The sequence below is a fragment of the Cyprinus carpio genome, chromosome B22, assembly GCF_018340385.1.
Source record: "Cyprinus carpio isolate SPL01 chromosome B22, ASM1834038v1, whole genome shotgun sequence".
NCBI lineage: Eukaryota > Metazoa > Chordata > Actinopteri > Cypriniformes > Cyprinidae > Cyprinus > Cyprinus carpio.
In genome coordinates, this window is record NC_056618.1 from 15931877 (window position 1) to 15950195 (window position 18319).

The following is an 18319-nucleotide window of genomic DNA, read 5'->3' on the forward strand; positions in this document are numbered from 1 at the left end:
AATACAACAATAGACTTTGTATGTGATTTCGCAGTATAAAGTTATCCACACGGATTCTATTAGATTTAAATTTAGGAGCCCCTAATGAGAAAAAAGGATTTTACGTAAATTGGATCCATAACTTTTACTCGACTATTTTATTCCTCTCTACTCTCTATATATATATATATATAATTTTTTTTTTTTCACCTAAATAACACTGTTGAAATCACTTTTTGTATTAATATTGTCTTTCATTATTCATTTTACAAATAATTAAAAACAAATGAAAAATAGTTAAATTAATTTAATTCAATAAATGGATGAATTTATTTAATGCTATTATTTTACTATAATTAAGCATAAACATAAAAAAATAAGTAAAATACATACATTTTAATAAAAATGAACAATGAAATCCTGATAGTAATAACTATACCAAATAAACCCTTGTTTGAAAATGCCAAGATACAGATTACAAAGCAAAATCTGCTGCTTTTTAATTGTGAACTGGATTTGGGTAACAAAAGCAGTAATGGACTTACGGGTGGGGTTGGACTGCGTCGATTTTGCAGCATGACGATGCAACTTGTCGGGAGATCGTGAATTGGAGCCCGAGATCTGGAGCGAGTTGGGCTGAGCGACATCTTTCGGGACCCAGAGTCGAGAGCTGACTCCCCCCTTAGAAGTGACTCCTGCTCCCTACGGAAAGAAAGTCAAAAATGTGTTCCCCCCCCCCCCAACAACTTTGTGTGGCTGGAAAAAAATGGTTTAAATATTCGCTTATTTTAATTTATTTTTTGGGGATACCTGGAGCGAGATCTGGAGTAGGAGCGGGAGAAAGGGATAATGGAGCGGCGATCTGGGACTGCGGAGAGGATTGCCGTATAGACCTGGAGCCTGGGAGCGTGACAAGTGGATCGTTGCATCGACTACTGCAGACCCGCACTGCGCGAAGAACCGTCCCTCGAGGTGACTGCACAAAAAAAACAATCACGTAGCAAATATTACCAACGAGGAGGTTTGGCGAACAACAGCAGATGGATTACGGTGGGTTGGGAATGCGGGATTTGCAGCATGACGATGCTTGTCTGAGACGCTCGATGACTCCTGGAGCGAGATCTGGAGCGGGAGCGGACTTTGGGACCCAGATCTGGAGTGACTCCTGCTTCCTACGGAAAGAAAGTCAAAAAATGTGGTTCACACACTTTGTGTGGCTGGAAAAACAAATTGGTTTTAAATATCACTTATTTTAATCTTAATTTTTGATACCTGGAGCGGGATCTGGAGTAGGAGCGAGAACGAGAGCGGGATCTGGAGCGGGATCTGGAGCGAGAGGATTTGGAAGACCTGGAGCTGGAGCGTGACGTGGATCGTTCTCGACTACGCGACCGACTGCGTGAAGGACTCCCTCGGGTGCTGCCAAAAAAACATCACGTGAAATATTACCAACGATGAAACGTGGGAATCACTTTTGTTTGGTTGCATCTGAATTCAATGTTATTTTAGTATTGGAAGTATACTATAATAGTATTTATTAATATTTTATAATATCTTAGTTTTATATTTTCATTTTAGTCCAAATTTTACTAATAGTGTATTTTGTCATGTTTAATTAGGCTTTTTATACTTAGATTTTATTTTAGTAATTTAGAACATGTTTTACATTTTATTTCCCTATTTTTATGTTTAAATTTTAGTTTTGATAATTATTGTCATTTTTATTAGTTTGTTTATTAATCATTTATTGTTGTATTTATATTTAGTTCAGGTCTTTAGTTTTTAGTCTTTTGTACCATTTGTTTTTTTTTTTTTTTTCATTTTTCAGTATAATTTTAAAGTTTTGGCAATTATTTTTAAGTATATCTTTATTTCAGTTTTAGTTTTAGCAATTTTAGTATACTATTACAGTATTATGATAAAGCCTTTTTATATTTCCAGTTTTCGTTTAAATTTTAGTTTCAATTAGTTTTTTTGCTGTGTTTTTTGTTGTTGTTGTTTTTTTTAAATCAGGTTTTATATTTATTTTTATTTCAGTAATTTTTCATTTTTATTTTTATTTGTAATTATCATAGTATTTCACTAATATTTTAAATTAGTTTTAATTTTTCAGCTTTCATTTTAGTTCAATTAATTCTGTTGTGTTCTTGTCTTTTTTTATTCTTGTGAGTTTTTCCTTGTTTGTCGCGTTCATAGTAAGTTTTTTATTTTTATTTCAGTTTTAGTCTAACACAATTTCAGCCATTTCAGTTTAAGTTAACTAACCTGAGGCTTGCAAAGGCAACATTTGTCATAAGCTTTTTCATTTAATATTTACATTTTTATTTCAGCTTTATTTCAACTAATGAAAAGATCTTAGTTTTTGTTTGAATACATTAAAACAGTTCATTTCTTCTGCACCTGTTGCGTTTGTCGTCCGTCCGTTTTTCCTGTTGCGTTTGTCGTGTTCCTTTTTCGGAATAGCTCTTATTTTTGATTGTGTTAACTAGTATAGATGGTTATGTTATCAACCTTTTTAGTTTTTAAAACTGTAGTTTTTAGTATTTACAACTGGAGTATTAAAAAAAAAACTATAAACCAGAGAGCAGTCCACATTGGTGTTCACCTATTTCTGGGTCTGTCGTTGGACGGTGGGGCTGTAAAACGCCTCCACCGTCCGGCCCAGCAGACGCTCACTGGGAGGCATCGGAAGGCGGCAGACGGATGTCTTTGGGGTCCAGAGGCTTATAATCATGATCTTCAAGCTGAGGTTAAAGAGAAAGAATCACATTTAAGACGAGACTGTCAAAAAACAAGCATCTACTTTCCCAGCTGACGTCGAATGTAAAATGACCTTCACAAGCGGCGCCATAAGTCCTGCAGGAAGGTCGAAGTAGGGCACATTGGGCACCAGGCTGGGGTCGTCCTGACTGACGTGAGAAGGGGTCTGCCGACGCATATGTGGCGCCTGACCGTTAAAGCCATGAGGAGGCGGCGGCCCGAAATCAGGATGCTGGTTCCCGCCCCACGGAGGAGGATCAGATATCCCAGGAGGAGGAATCCTCTGGTTCGGGTGGTGATGAGGAGGCGGACCAATCTCTGATGAGAAGAACAATATATTATGCATGACATAAAACAAGATAAATTAGCATTTTGGTCACATCTTAAAGTTTATTTAAATATTAGCAGTATACTACAGCAGTAATTAAAATGTATATTATTTACATTGTTTTGAAATATTTATATTATTTTAATATTTACTTTTTATATTTTCAGATTTTATTTAAATTTTAGTTTAGCTCTTACTAAATTCGTTTTTATATTGTTATGTTTTATGTATCTTATTTTAGTTTTAGCACAGTATTATAGTATTTTTAACAGGGTTCGTACAGAAACTGCACAATGAAATTCCAGGATTTTCAAGGACTTTTCTAGCACTACTTTTTTGGTTTTCAAGGACTAAAATCAGAGATCTTACTTATCTTTTTTAAATTCTAGTAAACTAATAAAACTAAATGGCACAAATAAAGTGCAGCACTAAGCATGCAATGACTGTGGCAACTAACATTTGAAAGGATATTATGGCAAAGTTATCAATTTCCTTATCCAAACTGATTTTTTTTTTCTATGAATACGATTGAGCTGAAGAATGAAAGCTGTATCATACACTTGGGAAATTATGAGCTATATCACCACTTATCAACACTAGGGTTTGTGATAATACACTTAGCTCACGAGATATCCAGATACTTGGTTCACTAGAATGAGACAATATTTTAATACTATTTTTTTTTTTTTTTTTGAATGAATATTTGTTTTTTTTTTTAATCACACAAATCAAAACAATTGTATTTTGAAATATTTTAACTAAAGTACTTCAAGCACTTTAAGCACCTTGTACGAAACCTGTTTTAAGTATTTTGAATTAGGTTTTCATTTTGACATTTTCAGTTTTCATTTCTTACTATTACAATAACAGTAAAATAAAATAATTAAAAAAAATAATTAAAAATATCTACTAAGAATTTTTAATTGTATAATAGAATAAGATTATATTACAGAACATATTATATAAAATTATAATTTTAATAAAATTTTTAGGTGTAATGTAGATGTAATGTAACATAAATTTTTCATGAAATCAGTCATTTTTGACTCTAGTAGTTTTGTGAATAGAAAAGCCGAGGTCTCACCTCCTGGGAAGTCTCCCTGTGGGTAGTCGAATCGGTGCGGTGGATACGGGGGCCGTTCGAAGGGATGCCGTGGAGGAAACTCATCCTGCATGAAGCGAGGCGGGAAGCGTCCGAAGTTTGTGAGGTGGGTGGTGGCGGCGGCTGGTTTAAACGGCGGCGGCTGCTGATGAGGAGGGAAGGGCCCGCGGAAATGTGGCGGACGCTGCATGCGGAAGGGAGGCTACCTCTGGCCCCACGGCGGCGGCGGCTGATCCGGCTGGCTGCTCCACGGCGGCTGGTCGAACTGACCGCATGCTCCAGGAGGGCGGCGGCTCATTCTGGCTGCTCCAGGGGCCTGCGGGGCCCCCGTCCCGAGGGCCGCTCCAGTTTTGGGGTCCCGCTGCTCATTCCATATGCCCTCATGGCTGTTCCAGGGCGGACAGGGGGGCGGGGCTTGAGTCGGGTCGAATGGCAGCTGGAGGCGGAAAAATTTATTGAACTTTTTGTTTTTTGGAAAATAAATTGTAATCCATTACTGATTTCAAGGCTGTATTTATTCGATCAAAAATACAGAAAAAAAACAGTAATATTGTGAAATCTTTCCTATTTTAATATACTTTAAAATAGAATTTATTTCTGTGATGCAGCGCTGAATTTTCAGCATCATTACTCCAGTTGTCACTGTCACACGATCCTTCAGAAATTACATTTACATTTAATCATTTAGCAGACCCTTTTATCCAAAGTGACTTACAAATGAGAACAATAGAAGCAATCAGAGCAACGAGAAAACAACAACAGTATACAAGTGTTATGACAAGTCTCAGTTAGTCTAGTACAGAACACGTAGCCAGGGTTTTTTTTTTTTTTTTTTTTCAAGTATAGGATAGACAAGAATAGAAATTTTTTTTTTTTTTTTTCATTGGTCAAGTGCTGGCGAAAAAAGATGATTCTTTAGATGTTTTTTTGAAAATGAGTAAAGACTCGGATGGTCAAATTGAGATCGGGAGGTCATTCCACCAGCTGGGAGCAGTTCAGGAAAAGGTCCGTGAGAGTGATTTTGAACCTCTTTGGGATGGCACCACAAGGCGTCGTTCACTTGCAGAGTGCAAACTTCTGGAGGGTGCATAAGATTGAACTAATGAGCTTAGGTATGTTGGCGCTGTGCCAGTGGTCGTCTTGTAGGCAAGCATCAGTACCTTGAATTTGATGCGAGCGCCTACTGGTAGCCGGTGTAACCTGATGAGGAGAGGAGTAACATGGGCTGTTTTCGGCTCATTGAAGACAACCCTCGCTGCTGCATTCTGGATCAGTTGTAGAGGCTTGATAGTACATGCAGGAAGGCCCGCCAGGAGAGCATTACAATACTCCAGTCTGGAGAGAACAAGAGCTTGGACAAGAAGTTGTGTGGCTTGCTCTGACAGGAAGGGTCTAATCTTCCTAATGTTGTATAAGGCAAATCTTGTAGCAATATGGTCTGTGAAGCTTAACTGATGATCCATCACAACTCCTAGGTTTCTGGCTGTCCTGGAAGGAGTTATGGCTGACGAACCCAGCTGTATAGAGTAGTTGTGATTTAACGATGGGTTAGCTGGAACCACCAGCAGTTCAGTCTTAGTAAGGTTGAGCTGAAGGTGATGGTCATTCATTCAGCTTGAAATGTCACTCAGACAGGCTGAAATGTGAGCAACTACCGTCGGGTCATCTGGTTGGAATGAGAAGTAGAGTTGAGTGTCATCAGCGAAGCAGTGATAGGAAAAGCCATGCTTCTGAATGACACATCCTAATGACGTCATGTAGATGGAGAAGAGAAGCAGTCCAAGTACTGAGCCTTGAGGAAAACCCCAGTAGCAAGAAACTTCACCCCTCCAAGACACCCTGAAGGATCTATCTGAGAGGTAGGACTTGAACCACAGGAGTCAAATCATTCTAATATGCAGATTTATTATCAGTGTTGAAACACAGGTCTGTTAAGAGCAATACTTTTAATATAGACAAACTATTAGGCTGGGCTACTGTACTTTTTTTTTATGACTGCCGTATACGCAAGTTTTTTACAAGCAAATTAAGTGCGCATTTTTATCACGTGTAAAATTACTGATTAACATGGCGGATAAAAGCAACTCGGGTTAGGCGCACCACTAACAGAACTAAGGTGATTTTTCAAACTTGATGTACTGTTGTGGTAGGACAGTTTCAAATTGCAAATTTGGCACACTGCCTTTCTTGTCCTCACTCAATTAATAATAAAGTGCTCCCACACAGCTGAGGTCTGGGCATTTTTTTCTTCTCTTCCAGATGAACAATCTGGTCATGACGTTCACTCATGGGCGATTCATATTCAAGCGAATGAGAACCGTTTCGCGGGAGATGCCAGGTGTTCAAGAAATAAAAAATTGAATATTTGAATCTCAATTTAAAATCGAATGCCAACCCACTGAACGAATATTCGAATAATCGAATATTCTGGTCCAGCCCTAGTATATATTTCAGAAAAATGTTAATGTAATATTTTTACATATTAAATATATTTATTTTATAATATAAATTAAATTATATAAACATAGACATGTAAATACATGTAAATATATACTGTATGAGTGTGTATTTATATATTCATAATAAATATACAAAGAACACACACATATACTATCCAAACAAAAACTTTTATTTTGGATGCGATTAATCGTTTTGACAGCACTAGCTATCAACAACATATTGTATAATAAAAATGTCAGTGGGTTTGTGAAGGAACCAAATGGGGGTTCGTAAGTTTAAATTAATGATTAAATTAGTGATTAAATCATAAAAATGTAAATATAACCTTACAAAATGAATAATAGTGGCAGGCTTTTTTTAGAACGAACACTGTAAAAGAAAAATTAATCATGAACAATTTACTGCTATTGAGTGAGTGAAATATAATCAATAAAATGGTAACACTAATCTGATTAATTAGTAATCTAATTACAAGTACCTAATATTTGGAATCCATTTACATAATCCAGATTACATTTAATCAGTTAGTGAGTTATTTTTAAAACACAGCTGTTAAGAGTTTTTAAAGTGTTTTTTTTCACTCACGGGTTGTTGCGGGTTCCACGCCGGCATGTTGTGCTGCGGATCGAACCAGCCCTGTTTAGAGGAGGGAATGTCAGACGACGCTGCCGGGTTCGAGTCTGATGGTCGGCTCGGAGCACCTTCGTAATCGCCAGGTGGAGGACCGGCCAATGGAGGAGGCTTTAGATCTACTGATGACATTATTAAGAAAAAAACATCATAAATCACAAATCACACATCAGCAAGAAAGACATCAAACTGTGTTGAAAAGACAATGTGTGTTTTGTCTGTTTATCTGAAGCAGCACTGTAATCAAAACATACTGCCTTACAAGGATTAATAAAGCTCATAATTTATCAAGCCAAGACATGATAAAGTAACAATTATCAGAGCAAATTGGAGATTAAAAACAGACACATGAAAATTGTTTTTTTAATTTGTTTGTTTGTGTTAAAGAAGTCTCTTCGGCTCACTGAGGCTGTATTTATTTGATAAAAATACAGCAAAATTGTGAAATATTATTACCATTTAAAATAACAGTGTTCTATGTGAATATACTGTACATCCATTTTTCTACTGTAATTCAAACCTGAAATTTCAGCATCATTACTCCAGTCTTCATTGTCACATGATCCTTCAGTAATCAGTCTAATATGCTGATTTGCTGCTAAAGAAACATTTCTGATTATTATCAATTTTGAAAAAAATTGTGCTGCCCAGTATTTTAGTGGAAACAGTGACCCATTGTTTTTTAATGCTTTTGTTCGAAAGAACAGCATTTATTTAAATCTTTGGTAACATTCTAAATATCTTGACTGTCACTTTTGATCATTTTAATGCATCCTTACTGAGAAAAAGCATTATTTAGTTTTTTTAACTGCAAACATTTGAACAGCAGTGTGCTTCATAAGCAACTTTGTCTGTATATGATCTCAATTTATTATTATTTTTTCTTCCCCCCAGGTTGACCTAAAACTTATTTCAGATAGTTTCCAAAGGAAACATATCTAATCTTCATTTAGTTTAAGTACTAAAATTACTAGAACTAAAATGAAAATGAAAACTAAATGTTTTTAAGATTTAATACAAAAATCTCATAATATTTTAAACATACATAATAAAAATATTACATTCTAAATATATGTAATAATATAATTAAAATATATATTATTTTTTAAAGTTTTTACCAGGCTGAGAGGTCAAGGGCGCTTGAGTCTTCACATCAGCGTCAGCAGGCGTCAGCTGACCGACGGCGACTGCGGCTGCTGCTACCGCTGCTGTCTGCTGCTGCTTCAGATTGTTCACGAACTCCTCGTGCTGCGTCTTCAGCGCCTGGATCTGCTGCTGGAAGGCCATCTGGACGGGCTGCACCACCGCAGCGTACTCCGTGATGAGCGACGCCCTGGACCAGACACAAACAGAGACAGGATGAGGAACACATCCTCCAGAGCTAACCAGAAAACAAACACTGACAGCACGAGCTGTACCTGATACTGTCCCAGACCCAGAGCCGGACTCTGAAGCTGCTGAATAGTGATGTCGTCAAAGTAACCGCTCTTCTCCCAGAGCTGCAGCAGCTGAAAACATGAAGAGCTACGACTCATTTTTCTGCTACAAGTCAAATTGACACCTTAATGAAGCTGCAAATGGGAAGAAATGGGGATGATCTTACGCGGGTGATTTTCTGCTGCTTGTCTTCCTCTACTTCCAGGAAACTGGTGCAGTAAATGGGAACCACGACCTTCTGAAGAGCCGCCAAAAGATCCCTCTGATTTTTCCTCTGACTGAGGAGAAAAACCAAGGGTTTGCTCAATAAAACGCCATAAACACTTGGAGTTGATTAACTAGGGTCCTATGATTTCAGCGTTGCGGAAAACGTGTACGGAATTGTGGAATCCTGTCATAAAAACGGAATTCACAGTTTAACACGGAATGTCACGGAATTTGTCAAATTTTGAATGAATGAATCAAAAGTTGGACATTACACCTAAATCAAATCGCGATATGGACTAGTATCTGTAAAAATTAAGCCGCAAAAGTCGATTTAAATATGAATCCTGCATGTTCTGTGTCTCTGTGTTAATAAATGGCACAGATGCGCACGTGACACTCGCGGTGACTTCAGCGTCTGCTGTCTCACTTAATGAGGACGTAAACACATAAACATGAACATCCCTAAGAACTGTCACTTCATGAGCATTTGACCGTTTGATTTGAGTAAAACTAGTGTAATATCACATATTTGGTAACAATAAAAATATGGTTAGAAAAAATAAAACATTTCATAGAGCCCTAAATGTAATTTTTGTTAAACTTTTAATAAATTGTTGTGAAAATTAGTGGTCAACCAAGACAGAGGTCGATATTTGGCATTTTTCAAATATCGGTATCAGCAGATACGTCTTTCTGCTTGGCTGATGTGTTTGAGGCAGGACTTTTATTTTGATGGCGCACAGTGCTCACATACTCCCTCTTGTTCACTGTTGTTGTTAACAGTTCAATCTAATACGGATAGAAGGTTAAACAAAGGAATTAATCTATACAATAAGTATTATAACGATTGCTTTTATATTATTAGTAATAGAAAGGCAAACATTATAATAATTTCTCGTTTGCGTCAGCATTAAGCAAATACACATTTATATCATTTAAACAAATCTTTGAATGAATAATGAACATTTAATTTCACAAACCTTGCAAACTTAGTCGAATCCAGCTGTGAGATCTTGTGAAGTGTGCATTTTTAACCAACATGATTGCTTGTTCTCTGTGTAACGGTTGGTCCGTGTGAACGGAATACTTTAAACCTTAAACTCGTGATTTCAAATTATGCTGTGCTTTATGCTTTATGCCCACTGTCATATTCATGTCATTTTCTCTGTGTGCTGTATGTTAAATGAGTGTTACCCTTGCTTTATTTGAAAAATATGATTCCCAATGCACACAGAGTTCCCAGAATACTGTGTCATTTTCTCTGTGTGCTGTATGTTACATGATTTTTATTATTTTTTTATTAAATATTTATTTGTGAAAAATACTTTGTCATCTAAAGTATAAGTATGTTTATTTTAGACATTTATTTTTTAATCTATTGTCAAATGAATTTAAAAAAAAATGTAAATATTTTTTTATTTAAAAATTATTTTGGATTTTTTTATTTTTCAATGATTTTATAGGTTTAGTATTTGGCAGTCAAAAAAACCAATATCAGTCGACCACTAGCGAAAATGTATAAAGTACATTTGTAAGTTTCATGATAATTAAATTAATTAGACATGCTTTTTTGTCAAAAAACCAATATCAGTCGTTAAAAAGGAGTGGAGAAAAATTTACAGAAAAAAAATGGAATCTAGATAAATTCAAAAAAAAAAAAGGAAATAAAAAAAGTTGAAGTAGTTCAACTAAAATTGAAATGAATAATAAAAACTAAATAGACATATTAAAATAACAAAACAACCACAATAAACTAAAATTAAAATTTAAATATGATATGACAATCTGAGAACTTGCAAAAACAAAATGAAGTGAAAACATTATTTCATTTGATGCATTATTTAAATGTATTAAGTTTTTCTTGAGTTAAATAACCCCTAATTAACGCAAATTAAAACTAATTAAAAAAAACATTAACTAAAATCTTATTTCAGCCAGTTTTCAAGGCAACATATCTCATTTTTATTTAAAGTTAAAGTACTAAAACAATTAAAACTAAAATTGAAATAAACAATATTTAATATTTATTTAATAACAAAATTGTTTTTCAACATTTAAAATGTAACTTTTTTAAATATGACATTATAAATATATTTTTATATATTGCATAAATATTGAATACTTTATAAGATATTGTAAATATTTTAAAATATTCACATTAAAAATGTCTAAAATACAAAAAATTGGAAAAAAACAGAAAACAATGCAAAATTGATATTAAAATATAAAAACAAATTAAAAATGTTAATGTTATAGTATTATCATAGCATATTATTTATACTAAAAACACTCTTTGAACAGCTGATTTAAAGGGTCATGAAACCCCAGACTACTTTTTCTGAGATTTTAGAGGCGTTTGTGTTGCACATCCTAGAAGAGAATGTTAACATCCAATAATTTTAACTGTTGGAGAAAACTTGTTAATTGTAAGCTTTTTTTTTGTTTAAAGGGCTTTTTTTTTTTTTTGTGGTTTTTTTTTTTATTTTTGTTGTTTTGGAATTGGATTGTGTTGACGTGGCAAAGGATGATAGGTTTATTAAATTAATCATGAGACTGCGTGTTCATATCCTATGAGAAGACGCTTCTCTTAATTATTCACAACAGCATGTGTTGATTTGCTATGACAGACGCTTCAGACTGCGAAACTGCGTACATTAACTAGGAGTAATGTTCATGGATCAAAGGAGAGTTTGTTTTTGCTTTGTAATGAGACTTCGGCACACTGCATTCACTTGCGTACATTAACTAGGAGTAATGTTCATGGATCAAAGGAGAGTTTCTTATAAGGAGTAATGTTCATGGATCAAAGGAGAGTTTGTTTTTGCTTTGTAATGTTAATTTGTATGTTTGCGTTGAATAGTGCAACTGGCTGTGCATTTATCTGTGTTTTTAACTCAATTGGAGCGAAATGAAACAGTCTGAAGGCTAAGCTCTGTGTGTTGTCTGTCTCCCCTCTTCCTGCTCCTCAGCGCACCACGCACACTTTTTTAGCGTTTTTTTTAAACAGTGGTGAGAACTAACCCTTTAAGTATTCAAATGCATTATGATGTGACACAACAGTTCAGATAAAAGCTCTGTCTCTCACCAGTGATGCAGGACATCGTTGGTCAGATAGATGAGATGTAGGCGGAGCTCGAAATGCGCCCCGTCTGCAGTGATGCGGTTTCTGAGATGCGACGTCATCAGCTCGCAGTGTGACGGGGTTTTAGCGTTACTGAACATCCAGTTCTTTCCAGCCTGGGAATAAGAAATAACCAGATAAGGACTAATCTGAGACGTATCAGACAGAGTGGTCATGAGCAAGGCAGGTTTCTGCACGAAAACTCGTACCGATTATACGATATGGCGTCTTTGGTGCAGGTGTCTATGATGGGCTGCAGCAGGTTATCAAACTCGTTCATGTCCAGCTGCGTCTCCACCAGCAGCTTCTGCATCTGTTGCTCCACCGCCAGAGAGATGGCGGCCGTCACTTGCTCCTGAGACCCCAAAAACACATTTACTTAACAGAATATATCACTGTTCAAAGGTATGGCGTCAGTTAGATTATTTTTGGGTGAGAAACTAATACTTTTATTCCGCAAGACGCATTAAATTGATCAAAAGTGACTATAAAAGGCATTTATTCTAGTTCAAGTTCTATTTCAAACAAATGCAGTTCTTTTGAACTTTTAAATTAAAATCCAGCTTTGATCACAGTAATAAAACACAGTTTAAACTAGATGAGAAAAGTTTGTAAACAAACGTTGATGTTGGCTTGACAAAGCTTTGTTTGAAATGACTTTGGAAAACTCGAAGACTTTACTTGAGGGCAATAAAATACGATTTTGTAGCACATTGCTGAAATGTTTAGGAAAGTTGCAAACATGTTTTAACGTTGTAGTACATTTTAACATGTTACTAGCACATTTAACACACTGCTAACATGATTTAACGCATTAGCATTTTTTAACATGCTGCTAACATGATTTAACACATTGCTAGCATTTCACACAGTACTGAGAGGTTTTAACAATGTTGCTAATATGAGTTAACATTGCTAGCGTATTTTAACATTTTTCTAATGCTTTAACATGTTGCTAGCATGTTTTAGCACATTGCTAACATGATTCTAACGTCATTTAACACATTGCTAGCATGAATTAGCATGTTGTCAGAATGATTTAACACACTGCTAGCCTATTTTAACATGTTGCTAGCGTGAATTAGCATGTCGTCAGAATGATTAAACACACTGCTAGCCTATTTTAACGATTGAACACACTGCTAGCCTATTTTAACATGTTGCTAGTGTGAATTAGCATGTCGTCAGAATGATTTAACACACTGCTAGCCTATTTTAACGATTTTACACACTGCTAGCATGAATTAGCATGTCGTCAGAATGATTTAACACACTGCTAGCCTATTTTAATGATTTAACACACTGCTAGCCTATTTTAACATGTTGCTAGCGTGAATTTGCATGTCGTCAGAATGATTAAACACACTGCTAGCCTATTTTAATGATTGAACACACTGCTAGCCTATTTTAACATGTTGCTAGTGTGAATTTGCATGTCGTCAGAATGATTTAACACACGGCTAGCCTATTTTAACGATTAAAACACACTGCTAGCCTATTTTAACATGTTGTGCTGAAGATTACCCAAGAGTCTCCTGGTCTTCGCTTCTGAGTTTCCAACTTTTAACGATTTAACACACTGCTAGCCTATTTTAACATGTTGCTAGCATGAATTAGCATGTTGTCAGAATGATTTAACACACTGCTAGCCCATTTTAACGATTTAACACACTGCTAGCCCATTTTAACGATTTAACACACTGCTAGCCTAATTTTTAACGATTTAACACACTGCTAGCCTATTTTTAACATGTTGCTAGCATGAATTAGCATGTCGTCAGAATGATTAAACACACGGCTAGCCTATTTTAACATGTTGGTAGCATGAATTAGCAAGTTGTCCCGGGACATTTGTTAAGCTCTGCTAATAGACAGCTTAAATATTGTATATATTATTTATTGTACAAAAGTTTTGACCCCCTCAATGAAAGTTTACGGGACGTTTTGTAATTTAACTGTGCATTTAACAAAAACTGCCTGATAAGATCGAAAAGATTTGGCATCCCAAGTCAGAGCAATCTGATGCTCAGCCCCAACTTTGGTGGTTTTAGCTTCCTACCAAATTTAGTCTCAGAAGATGAAGCAGCAGCTTAAATAGTAAATCAGTATGTTATAATATAGTCAAACAGCAACAGTTTCCAACTCCTCACTCTCAATACGTTACATATGTTTTGAGTAGTATTTGACAATATTACTGGCGCAGAAGATAAGCAGACCATCAAAATATGCAAAGTCCCATAGACTTTCCATTGAGGTGGTCAAAACTTTTGTTTGCACACCTGTCTGAGGCTGAGCAGGTGCTGCTCCTGCTGCTGCAGGTTCCACTGGCTCTGCTGGATCAGCTCCTCCACAGACGGCGTGGTCGGCGGCGGGAGCATCGTCATCGGCGCGGGAACATCTGCAACCTCTTTATCCGGGGGTTTACAGAGCACTGCTAATCACAAGAACACACAGACGCAAATCTATAACTCCTACTGTGTGCCGAGACAAACATCTGCCTGCCAGTGCGTCCAGATCTGACGGATGTGAGTGAACGGCCACACTACTGAAGGAAACCTGACTCTCGTTTGAATGGATGTTCCCAGAGCAAAGCCATTCAGATCAGAGAAACATGCAGGAAATCACTCATGCTGGTTCGTTCCCCTGTGATTTTCCATGTCTGGAGAGAATTGCACGAAAAACTCGGGAATACGGATACATTAAGCCGAGGAAAGCATGGGGATATGACAAACTGAACCACCTGCAAATAACTGAGGGGAAAAGAAATCAAGTAAAGAACCGAAAGAAAACTGCTTGCTTGTGGCTTCCTTAGATTGAAAATGAAACTGAAAGTTTGAATCAAGATTTATACAGAACACTTGCATTTGCAAACAAAGGTAAACCAAAAATAAAATCAAGCCGCACACGTTTAAATATCATGTATGAAGCAAAAAAACAGTGCAGGAAAGTAATGTGCTTACTTAAAAGAAATTGCTTACCTAAAAATATAAGTTTGCTGAAAATTTACTCACCTTCAGGTCATTCAAGATTAGTTTGTTTCTTCACCAGAACATATTTGTAGAGATGCAGCAATATCACCACAATGGGTGCCGTCAGAATGAGCTGATAAAAACATCATAATAATCCACACCACTCCAGTTCATCAATTAACATCTTGAGAAGCAAAAAGCTGCGTGTTTGTAATAAACAAATGCATCAACCTTAGGCATTTTAACTTTAAACTGTTGCTTCCGGCCAAAATATGATTCCATAATAACACTTCCTCCAGGGAAAAAGTCCATCCCCTGTTGTCTCACATCATATATATGTATTATTGTGATGTTTTTATCAGCTGTTTGGACTCTCATTCTGACGGCACCCATTCACTGCATTGGTGAGCAAATGATGCAATGCTACATTTCTCCAAATCTGATGAAGAAACAAACTCATCTGCATCTAGGGAGGCCTGAGGGTGAGGATGACTGCAATACATTTTGATTTTTTGTGGTACTATTCTATTAATTCTTGGTTCAAATCGCCAAATATGAGAAATAGTAAGAGTGAAGGTTGGCGAACACCACCAAAAGTGTTTCGCAGCGGTTTTTGAAAGTTTCAACCAATTATACAAGTTGGTATCTGTCTGAGAAAACAAAAGCCATAACATAATCTGACAAATGAAATATATAAAAAAAAAAAAGAGAAAACAACACTAATGATGCAGAAGAACTCCATGAATACCAGGCAAAATGAAACATTTCTGATCATCGGTCTAATAAATACCTTCTAATTTATATTCATCATCATGAGAGCCAGAATCTATAAAGGAGAGAAGCACACCTTAAAGACGAATGCATACACGATACAACAGGCAAATCTAGCTGTAAATTTCCATCACACAAGCCCTGTGTTAGTAGAAGGGTTATTAAAACTAAAACTAAATCTATTAAAGCATTGAAGCATTATAGTTAAGTGCAGCTGAAATAAAATAAAAGAAACTGTTGAAGCAGCAAGTTTACAAACAATAAATAACATAATATAATAAAAATAAAAACTAAATAAAAAACTGAATAAAAACTAAAACAGAACCAAGCGTAAAACTGAAATAAATGTATATTAAACCTTAACAGTAATATATTAAAAATATTAAAAATAATAATAATAATAATAATAATACAAACAAAACGAAAAAATAAAGTTCAATCAACATGTTCATACAAACTACAAGACAATCTGAATAATATTAAAATAACACTGGTTAGTAGAAATAAATGCGACTGAAGCAGTGGTTCATTGACGTACGCTGCTGCTGTTCGATGGCCAGTTTGTATTTGTAGTAGCCGAAATATTCCCCTCCAAACAGAAAGGAGAACTTGGGGTTGTCCTTCTGCTTCTCCATGGTCATCTTCTCAAACTCGGGTCCATTTCGGGCGACAAACTGAGCCAGTTTATCAATGACATTACGCAGCTCTTGATCTGACGGGAGAAATCAAAGTCACAAACAATACAATAAAAGACATAAGTAGAAATATGTGACGCTGGACCACAAAACCAGTCTTAAATAGCATGAGTGTATTCGTAGCGATAGCCATTGCATGGGTCAAAATGATCGATGAATTTTATTTTATGCTGATAATCATTAGGATATTTAGTAAAGCTCATGCTCCATGAAAATATTTAGTAGATTTCCTAGCATAAATATATCACAACTTAATTTTTGATTAGTAATATGCATTGCTAAGAACTTCATCTGGACAACTCTAAAAGTGATTTTCTCAATATTTTAATATTTTTTGCACCCTCAGATTCCAGTTTGCAAATAGTTATATCTCGGCCAAATATAGTCCTATCATAACAAACCATACATCAATGGAAAGCTTATTTATTCAGCTTATAAATCTCAATTTCATAAAATTGAAATTATGCCTGGTTTTGTGGTCTGGGGTCACATGTATATTTTTAACTATAACAGTTTAAATAGTATTGTTTTTAATGAATACGACAAATTATTTGTAGTATGGTTTTAAATATTCAATATCAAACAGTCTTTTGAAAGCTTTCAGTCATTTAATATTTTTTTTTTTGTGATGACAGTAATCGCTAATACCAATTCTAGCCAGTTTGAGCTTAATAAATATGATATTTTCACTAATAATGTTGGTCACCATTGAGTTATACTGTAAAATCTTTATATACAAAGCTACAGTCAGTCAGTAACTACACCTGCAAGCGATTTAGCTGCTTCATTTGCCATCCTACACACATAAGACAGTCACTTTAGCCTAACTGGCATGTAAAAGCTGACTTTATGTGTCAGTTGTGTTTATTAGAGTCGTTTTGATGTAAATAATATCAGTTCGTTCGCGCTCGCGCTGCAGTACAATCACGCGCGCAAGCGCACTGTTACCTTCTGGTGGCGTTGAAATATCCATTTTCTCAGGATTACTCGCTCGTATAAGACCAGGAATTCATTTATAACACATGACGCTGAGCCGCGAAACAAAATAGCTCGTTTTAAAAGGATGCGACCATTAAATCGGCATGGGTCTGTTGTGTTTAACTTCAAGATGAAGCGACAGGAAACTGAATCCTGACGACTTCCTCCGGTGCGTGAGATGCGCACGCGCCCTGGTGACGTTGAGAAGGGCCGTGACGTCACAGCGTCGCTTTGCGTTGGGAGGCCAGTTGCGCACGCGCCCTGGTGACGTTGAGAAGGTCCGTGACGTCACAGCGTCGCTTTGCGTTGGGAGGCCTCGGAGTTTAATAAAAAAATATTTAACATTAAATAAAAACATAATCTCCTTACACACCATATTTTAATACGACTGACTTTATATTTAATGTGAATTTAACATTGAAAGTTATGCGAATGAAAACGTTGCAAGTTAGGCTACCAGTCATAACACTTTCATTGTATAGAAAGAGAGCAAAGAACATGTAACAGTTACATTATCAAAGAACATTTTCACTGACCGCTTACTTTTTTCTTGATTAGAATTTAAAAACATTGCCCTGATATGATGTTATTGTGCTGAATGTGTGACTGTGAGGGGCTGAGAGACATTAACACCGCCCAAACGTTCACGAAAAAAGAAAGAAGGCGTAACTTTGATTCTCGCTGCCAAGTTGAGGAGACGCTGTTTCGTTGTGAAAGTGAAACTACTTTCTTTGATCTTCCAAAAGAGGACACAACTAGAATTCAGTGGTTAAGTTGTATTTACAACACTGTTCCAGAACAGTTCAAACCAAATATTCAGATGTGTGCAACTCATTTTGAAGACTACAATGCCGGCTGTTCTGACTCACAATCTGTAACTTA

The 18319-nt window shown here is 36.0% G+C and overlaps 1 pseudogene; it reads right to left on the reverse strand.

Annotated features, from left to right (window-relative positions):
• Positions 1-2584: 2584 nt before the first annotated feature.
• Positions 2585-17653, reverse strand: LOC122141622 (annotated as a pseudogene).
• Between the last annotated feature and the right edge of the window lie 666 nt (positions 17654-18319).